Source organism: Acomys russatus, chromosome 24 (assembly GCF_903995435.1).
Source record: "Acomys russatus chromosome 24, mAcoRus1.1, whole genome shotgun sequence".
In the NCBI taxonomy this organism is placed as follows: Eukaryota; Metazoa; Chordata; class Mammalia; order Rodentia; family Muridae; genus Acomys; species Acomys russatus.
In genome coordinates, this window is record NC_067160.1 from 50,837,959 (window position 1) to 50,845,302 (window position 7,344).

The window sequence follows — 7,344 nt, forward strand, 5'->3', positions numbered from 1 at the left end:
TCTCTCCATATACATACATATATGTATTTACAGATAGATATTGTACATATGTATATACACACATGCATATGTATATATAAGGCTCTGTTTATATCATGTATATTACTAGGGTCCCCGTTCATCAGGGCTGGTCAGATGATGAGGCTCCCAGTTTATCCTAAGAACATCCATTGCAGGATGTGCATGTTAGAGGCAAGACCTGGGGGCCATGACGGCCACAGGTAAGCGCAATGTGTGTGGTGAAGTTGTACATGTGTTAAGAAACAGTGAGCCGTGGTGGCGCACGCCTTTAATCCCAGCACTTGGGAGGCAGAGGCAGGAGAATCTCTGTGAGTTCGAGGCCAGCCTGGACTACAAAGAGAGTCCAAGACAGCCAGGGCTCTGTTACACAGAGAAACCTTGTCTCCAAAAAACAAAACAAAACAAAACAAAAAAAGAAAAGGAAAAGAAACAGTGCGATGGCTCAGTGGCTAAAAGCAGTGGCTGCTCTTGAGGGACCTGTGTTAGATTCCTAGCACCCCATGGCAGCTCCCAACTGTCTAATAACTTCAGTCCCAGGAGATTGGAACCCTTTTCTGCCCTCTGAGGGTAATGTGTATATGTAGTGCACAGACATCAGACAAAATATTCATATATTAATCTTTTTAGTACAATTTTTTTGAGACAGGATTTCTCTCTGTGTAGCCCCTGGCTGTCCTGGAATTTGTTCTGTAGACCAGGTTGGCCTGGAACTTACCAAGAACCTGCTGCCTCTGCCTCCCGAGTGCTGAGATTAAAGCCTTACACCACCACTGCCGAGCTTATTACAAAAATTCTAAATACAAAATACACTATTGTTGTTGTTGTTGTTGTTGTTATTGTTGTTGTTGTTGTTATTATTATTATTGTTGTTGTTGTTGTTGTTATTATTATTATTATTATTATTATTATTATTATTATTATTATTATAAATGAAACTATGGGTGCCCGCGCGGGTGGGCAGACCACCGCAGATGGGGAAGCAGAGGCAGCAAGCTTCCAGAGGCAAGGCTCACACGCCGGCCCAGGCCCCGCCCCCTGCCCAGGCCCAGCCATCATCAAGGCTACCCTCATCTTCAACAAGCATGGGAAACAGCGGCTCTCCAAGTCCTACCAGCCCTATAGTGAAGTTAACGCAACAGCAACTCAGCGGGGAGACTTTTCACTTGGCATCTAAGTGAGACAAGAATGTTTATAATTTCCTGGAAGGAGGACCAGTAATTGGAGGATCTGACAACGAACTGATTTATAGACATTATGCAACACTATATATATTTTTTTTTCTCCTTCGAGACGGGTCTCTCTGTGTTAGCCTTGGCTGTCCTGGACTCGCTTTGTAGACCAGGCTGGCCTCGAACTCACAGCGATCCGCCTGCCTCTGCCTCCCAAGTGCAATACTATACTTTGTCTTCTGTGTGGATTCCTCAGAAAGTGAACTTGGCATTTTAGATCTAATACAAGTATTTGTGGAAACAATCGACAAATGTTCTGAAAATGTCTGTGAGCTGGATTTAATACTCCAGGCAGACAAGGTTCACAATACTCCTGCAGAAATGGTGGTGGGGCGGGGATGGTATTGGAGACCAGCGTGAGTGCGACTGTTACACAGACGAAGGCACAGAATAAGCTGGAGAAGTCTGAGGCTGCCTTAGTGGGAGCTCCAGTCCTGCTATATCTGCTGTAAAGAATAAGAATCTTCCTGAGGTCCCAAGAAATAGTGCCATTAGTGACATCTGTAAAAAAAAAAAAAAAGTGCCAAACCTGCCCTTTTAAATAGAATATTAAAAAGGCCACACCCAGGTACAATCCAGAGGGAAAGTCAGCTAAATTCACCGTGCAGTTGTTTACCAAAAATAGAGGAGGAGAGTCTTAACTTTGCTCTTGGATTTAAGTCAAGGTACTGTATAGACGCTGCAAAAAGCCAGTCTGGGAGTTCAATGTTACTTTTCTTGCCCAGTGATTTTAAAGAAATTGAGTGGTTCCATCGTGATCTTTTTTTCTTTTCTACGTTGCATCCCTGTGCCCACATAGGAAATGCCTCTATATATTGGCTATTACAGTAATTAAAAAAGTGAGATGTGAGCCAGGCGTGGTGGCGCACGCCTTTAGTCCCAGCACTCGGGAGGCAGAGGCAGGCGGATCGCTGTGAGTTCGAGGCCAGCCTGGTCTACAAAGGGAGTCCAGGACAGCCAAGGCTACACAGAGAAACCCTGTCTCGAAAACAACAACAACAACAAAAGTGAGATGTTTCCTTAATTATGTACAACCTAAGATGTTGATGTTTCACGTGGATCACAGCGCAGCACTCTTTAATTCTTTTGCTGTTTATCACAATTGTTACTTAAAGAACCAAGTGTGCGTTGCATGAAAACATGACCTTTTCCTTATTTTATTTTATTTTTTATTTTTTTTGGTTTTTCAAGACAGGGTTTCTCTGTGTAGCCTTGGCCGTCCTGGACTCCCTTTGTAGACCAGGCTGGCCTCGAACTCACAGCGATCCGCTTGCCTCTGCCTCCCGAGTGCTGGGATTAAAGGCGTGCGCCACCACGCCCAGCCCTTTTCCTTAGTTTAAATAAACACCAAGGTAATTGGACTTCTTTTTTGGTTTGTTTGTTTAAGTAACTGGAGTTCTAAAGTTGAAAAGAAAGAAAGAAAAACGAAAGGAGCTATGTACGAGTTGGCAGCTTTCTTGTGGTGGCACACAAGGTAGAGACAGGTGAATCCCATATACCCTGTATATGCGATGATGACTGGCAAAAGACCCTAACTCACACAAGGAGGAAAGCAAGGACCTGACACCCGTCATTGTCCTCTGACCACTTCATGAGTCATAGCACAGGAATGTTGGCACATACACACACACACACACACACACACACACACACACACACACACACACATCACACACATGCACACCCACATACTCACACACACTCCTGTGCACACACAACCACATTAAAAGAATTAAAGTAAGGGGGGCTGGAGAGATGGCTCAGTGGTGGTTAAGAGCACTGTCTGCTCTTCCAAAGGACCCGGGTTCAACTCCCAGCAACCACATGGCAGCTCACAACTGTCTGTAACTCCAGTACCAGGGGATCCAACACCCTCACACTAATGCACATTAAAAAAAAAAAAATTAAAGTAAGCCAGGTGTGATGACACATGCCTTTAATCCCAGCACTCGGGAGGCAGAGGCAGGTGGATCACTGTGAGTTCGAGGCCAGCCTGGTCTACAAAGGGAGTCCAGGACAGCCCAGGCTACACAGAGAAACCCTGTCTCGGGGGGGGGGGGGGGGGGGGGGGGGGGGGAGAAAGAAAGGAATTAAGAACAAAGGGCAGCCCATTGTTCAAGGAACCAGAAGGCAACCGGAATGAGCTGCTCTCAAGTCCAAAGACAGAGCAACTTGAGCACCAGAGGAAACAGCATAGCTATGGATTACAGTTTGAAGGGTAAGATGAGGATCTGGGAAAGCTGGGAAGGTCAGAGCTCAGCCGTCATGAGAGGCCCTGGTTTCCAGCCCCAAGCACAGGGAAACACGAGGTTTAAAGGAACTATGCACGCGTGCTGCATCCACGCCGCACAAGTCAACGGTTGAGAAAACAAACAGACTGGAAGAAAGGACCTTCTGTCTTCCTAGGAGAATTGGAATAATTTATGTTCTTTCTCCAGGAAGTGGAGAAAGCCCCTTGAATGAGCATTTGACCTGGTGACTCATTTCTACCATATAAAGAAATGGCAGGCTGAAGTTCAGAGGGAGAGAGCATGGGGGAGGTCCCGAGTTTGCTCCCCAGCGCTAAAAAAAAAATCTTTAAAAATTCTGAGCTGGGGGGCTGGAGAGATGGCTCAGCAGTTAAGAGCACTGACTGCTCTTCCAAAGGACCCGGGTTCAATTCCCAGCACCCACATGGCAGCTCACAACTGTCTGTAACTCCAAGATCTGACACCCTCACACAGACATACATGCAGGCAAAACACCAAGGCATATACAATAAAAATAAATAAATTATTATTAAAAAAAAAATTCTGAGCTGGGCATGGTGGTTTAAAGAATCCAGCAGTGGGGAGACTGAGGGAGCAGGAAGGCCAGCTTGGGCTACATAATGAAACCCTGCCTTCCTCAAAAAACAAAAACAAACAAACAAAAAACACAAACAAAAACAAACAAACAACCCATACCACGCCTTTAATCCCAGCACTCGGGAGGCAGAGGCAGGCAGATTGCTGTGAGTTCGAGGCCAGCCTGGTCCTTAAAGGGAGTCCAGGACAGCCAAGGCTACACAGAGAAACCCTGTGTTGGGGGTCGGAGGAGAGAAGACATGCGCACACACACACGCACGCACACACACACGCACACACACACACACACACACACACACACACACACACGAGAGAGAGTGAAGGAGGAAGGAAGAGGGAAGATGAGCAGAAAGGAAAGGAAAGAGAATGCAGAGGGGAAGGAAGAAGACACAGCAGGAAAGAGTCAAAAGTTGACAACCCACCTTAAACAAGTGATGGTTAATTCCATGTGTCACGTGGTGGTCATGTGCCTTTGATCAAATGGAATGAGCAAGCATCCAAGATAATCAAGGAAAAAAAAAATGGAGCGAGGCGTGGTGGCGCACACCTTTAATCCCAGCACTCGGGGAGGCAGAGGCAGGCAGATCGCTGTGAGTTCAAGGCCAGCCTGGTCTACAAAGTGAGTCCAGGACAGCCAAAGCTACACAGAGAAACCCTGTCTCGAAAAACAGCAAGAAGAGAAAAAAAGAAAAGAAAAGAAAAAAATATGTGTGTATATATATATATGTGTATGTGTGTGTGTGTGTGTGTGTGTGTGTGTATGTATATATGTACACAGACAGACAGACAGACAGACATCTACATAATACCTGACTGGCAAACCTCAAAACGCAAGACTGAAAAATCTGTGACTAGAAGCAATCAAGAAGACATGGCATTTGGATCCCAGGATGTGTACGGTGAATGAAATCTGTGGCTAGCAGTTAGGACCCCAACCAATGTTTCTGGACCCACAGCCCGTGGCTGATTAAGGTGGTGACGTGAGGGAAACTAGATAAAAAGCACATAAATACTGTAGCCGTCGCACTGAGATTTCTATAAACCTGACGTTACTCCAAACTAGTAAGTTTGTTAAGAGCTGATGGCAAGGAAGTGGTTCAGTGGGAGAGCCTGTGCTTGACATGTGTGAGGCTCGGGGTTCTATGCCTGGCACACACTCCTACCGCCACCACCCCAACCTTAGTAAGGAAGAAAGCCAGGTGTGGTGACACACACCTTAACTCCCTCTGTGGGTCCAAGGCCACCTTAGGCTACGTATCAAGTTCTAGAACAGCCAGGGCTACACAGTACGATCCTGACTCCAGAAAAAAGAGAAGAAGATGAAGGAAGGGAGAGAGGGAGGGAGGGAGGCAGGGAGGGAGAGAGCAGGGACAGTGTGCCTCACAGCTCTATGCTATATTCTTGTGCTGCCTACTTGGAGTTACAGGCAGGTGCCTGGGGGTGGCTCACAAGGCCTGAAGGAGGTTTCAAGACCCAGACCCCCCCCCAAAAGACCCAGACCCATGCTGGGCATGGTGGTACACGCCTTTAATCCCAGCACTCAGGAGGCAGAGGCAGGCGGATCGCTGTGAGTTCGAGGCCAGTCTGGTCTACAAAGCAAGTCCAGGATAGCCAAGGCTACACAGAGAAACCTTGTCTCAAAATAAAAAATAAAAAATAAAAAAATAAAAACAAAACAAAAGACCCGGAACCCTTCCTCAAGCAGCCATTGCCCAGGCCATGGCCCTGACCCCTGCAGGAAGGGTCAGAACGTTGTGTTCCTGGCTGCCCCAGACAGCCTAGGCCTCCCTCTGAGGAAAGTTAATAGGCTTCTAGAATGTTCAGCCTCAACAGTTCCTTCTTCTCAGGAGTGGAGAACATCAGCAGGGCCTATGCCCTGGGATGGCTGTGACTGGCTTCTGAGAGTAGCAGTGAAAGCGGTCATGGCATGAGTGGACGAGGGTGGCTGAGGAGCAGGTGGTCCTGGGTCATGGAGCAGAAACCATGCCGCTTCCTGGTGACTGGGTTCTGGCAAAGTGGACAATGGGCTGAAGTGAGCCCATGTATCACCTCCCAGAGCTGAGCCATGGAAAATTCCCAACTCCTCTTCTACCCTCTCACTCACCACTACCACCGGCCGGATGTCTATGCTCATTGTCACATGCGCATCAGATGGGATGGCTTTGTGGAAGGAGCTTATCCCTGGGTGCTCCCTGCCACCCCAGATGCCACAGGAATGGGCGCTACGCCCATGGATGTTCACAACAACAGGGTCTTGGGCACGGAAGCCAACTTGGCATGCCGTTCTACAAGATCTCTTGGTCTCTTAGGCAAGTTTTCGTGTGTGTGTTTGTGTGTTTGTGTGTGTGTGTGTGTGTGTGTGTGTGTGTGTGTGTGCCTGTGTTCTATCTGCATGTACACCTTTAGGCCAGAAGAGGGCATCAGAACACATTTATAGATGGTTGTGAGCCACCATATGGTTGCTGGGAATTGAACTCAGGACCTCTGGAAGAGCAGACAGTGCTCTTAACCTCTGAGCCATCTCTCCAGTCCTCCATGTCCACATCTTAATTGTGCACTTTATTGGGTTAGGGAAGCAAACACAAACCTCTGACCTTGTCTAGAACATTCCTGCCCCCTAGAAGACTGCCCAGTGTCCCAGACCTAGCCATTGCTGTGCTGTGATTTCCTGTACAGGGAGCCCAGCAGCTCTGCATATCTACTGTTGTCTGAGTCAGTGGTTGGCTCCTGTTTATTGCTGAGTGGAATTCTATGACTAAAGTACAATTTGTTTATCTATTTCCTGTTGCTGGCTATTTGGGTGATTTCCAGTTTGGAGTATTATGAAGCAGCCATGACTATTCTTGTCCAAGTCTTTCTGTGGACATACTTAGTCCTTAGGTCAGACACCAGGAGAAGAACTGCTGACTCAAGGGGTGGAAGGGGTCTGTCTCCTCCAGTCCTCACCCATTTGGAGGCTGTCAGTCTGTCTACTTTTGTTTGTTTGTTTGTTTTGGTTTCTTCGAGACAGGGTCTCTCTCTGTGTTAGCCTTGGCCATCCCAGACTTGCTTTGTAGAACAGGCTGGCCTCGAACTCACAAAGATCCGCCTGCCTCTGCCACCCGAGTGCTGGGATTAAAGACTACTTTTGATACACTGGGTGATTTGTGTGAAATCCCCCTAGGATTTGCATTTGCTGCCTCAGTAGGTAAGAGTGCTTACCGTGCAAAGGACCCTGGGTTCAGATTTCAGCACCCACATAAAAAGCC

General features: G+C 47.3%; 1 pseudogene; it reads left to right on the top strand.

Annotated features, from left to right (window-relative positions):
- Positions 1-208: 208 nt before the first annotated feature.
- LOC127206995 (AP-3 complex subunit sigma-1-like) lies at positions 209-7,141 on the top strand (annotated as a pseudogene).
- Positions 7,142-7,344: the final 203 nt, after the last annotated feature.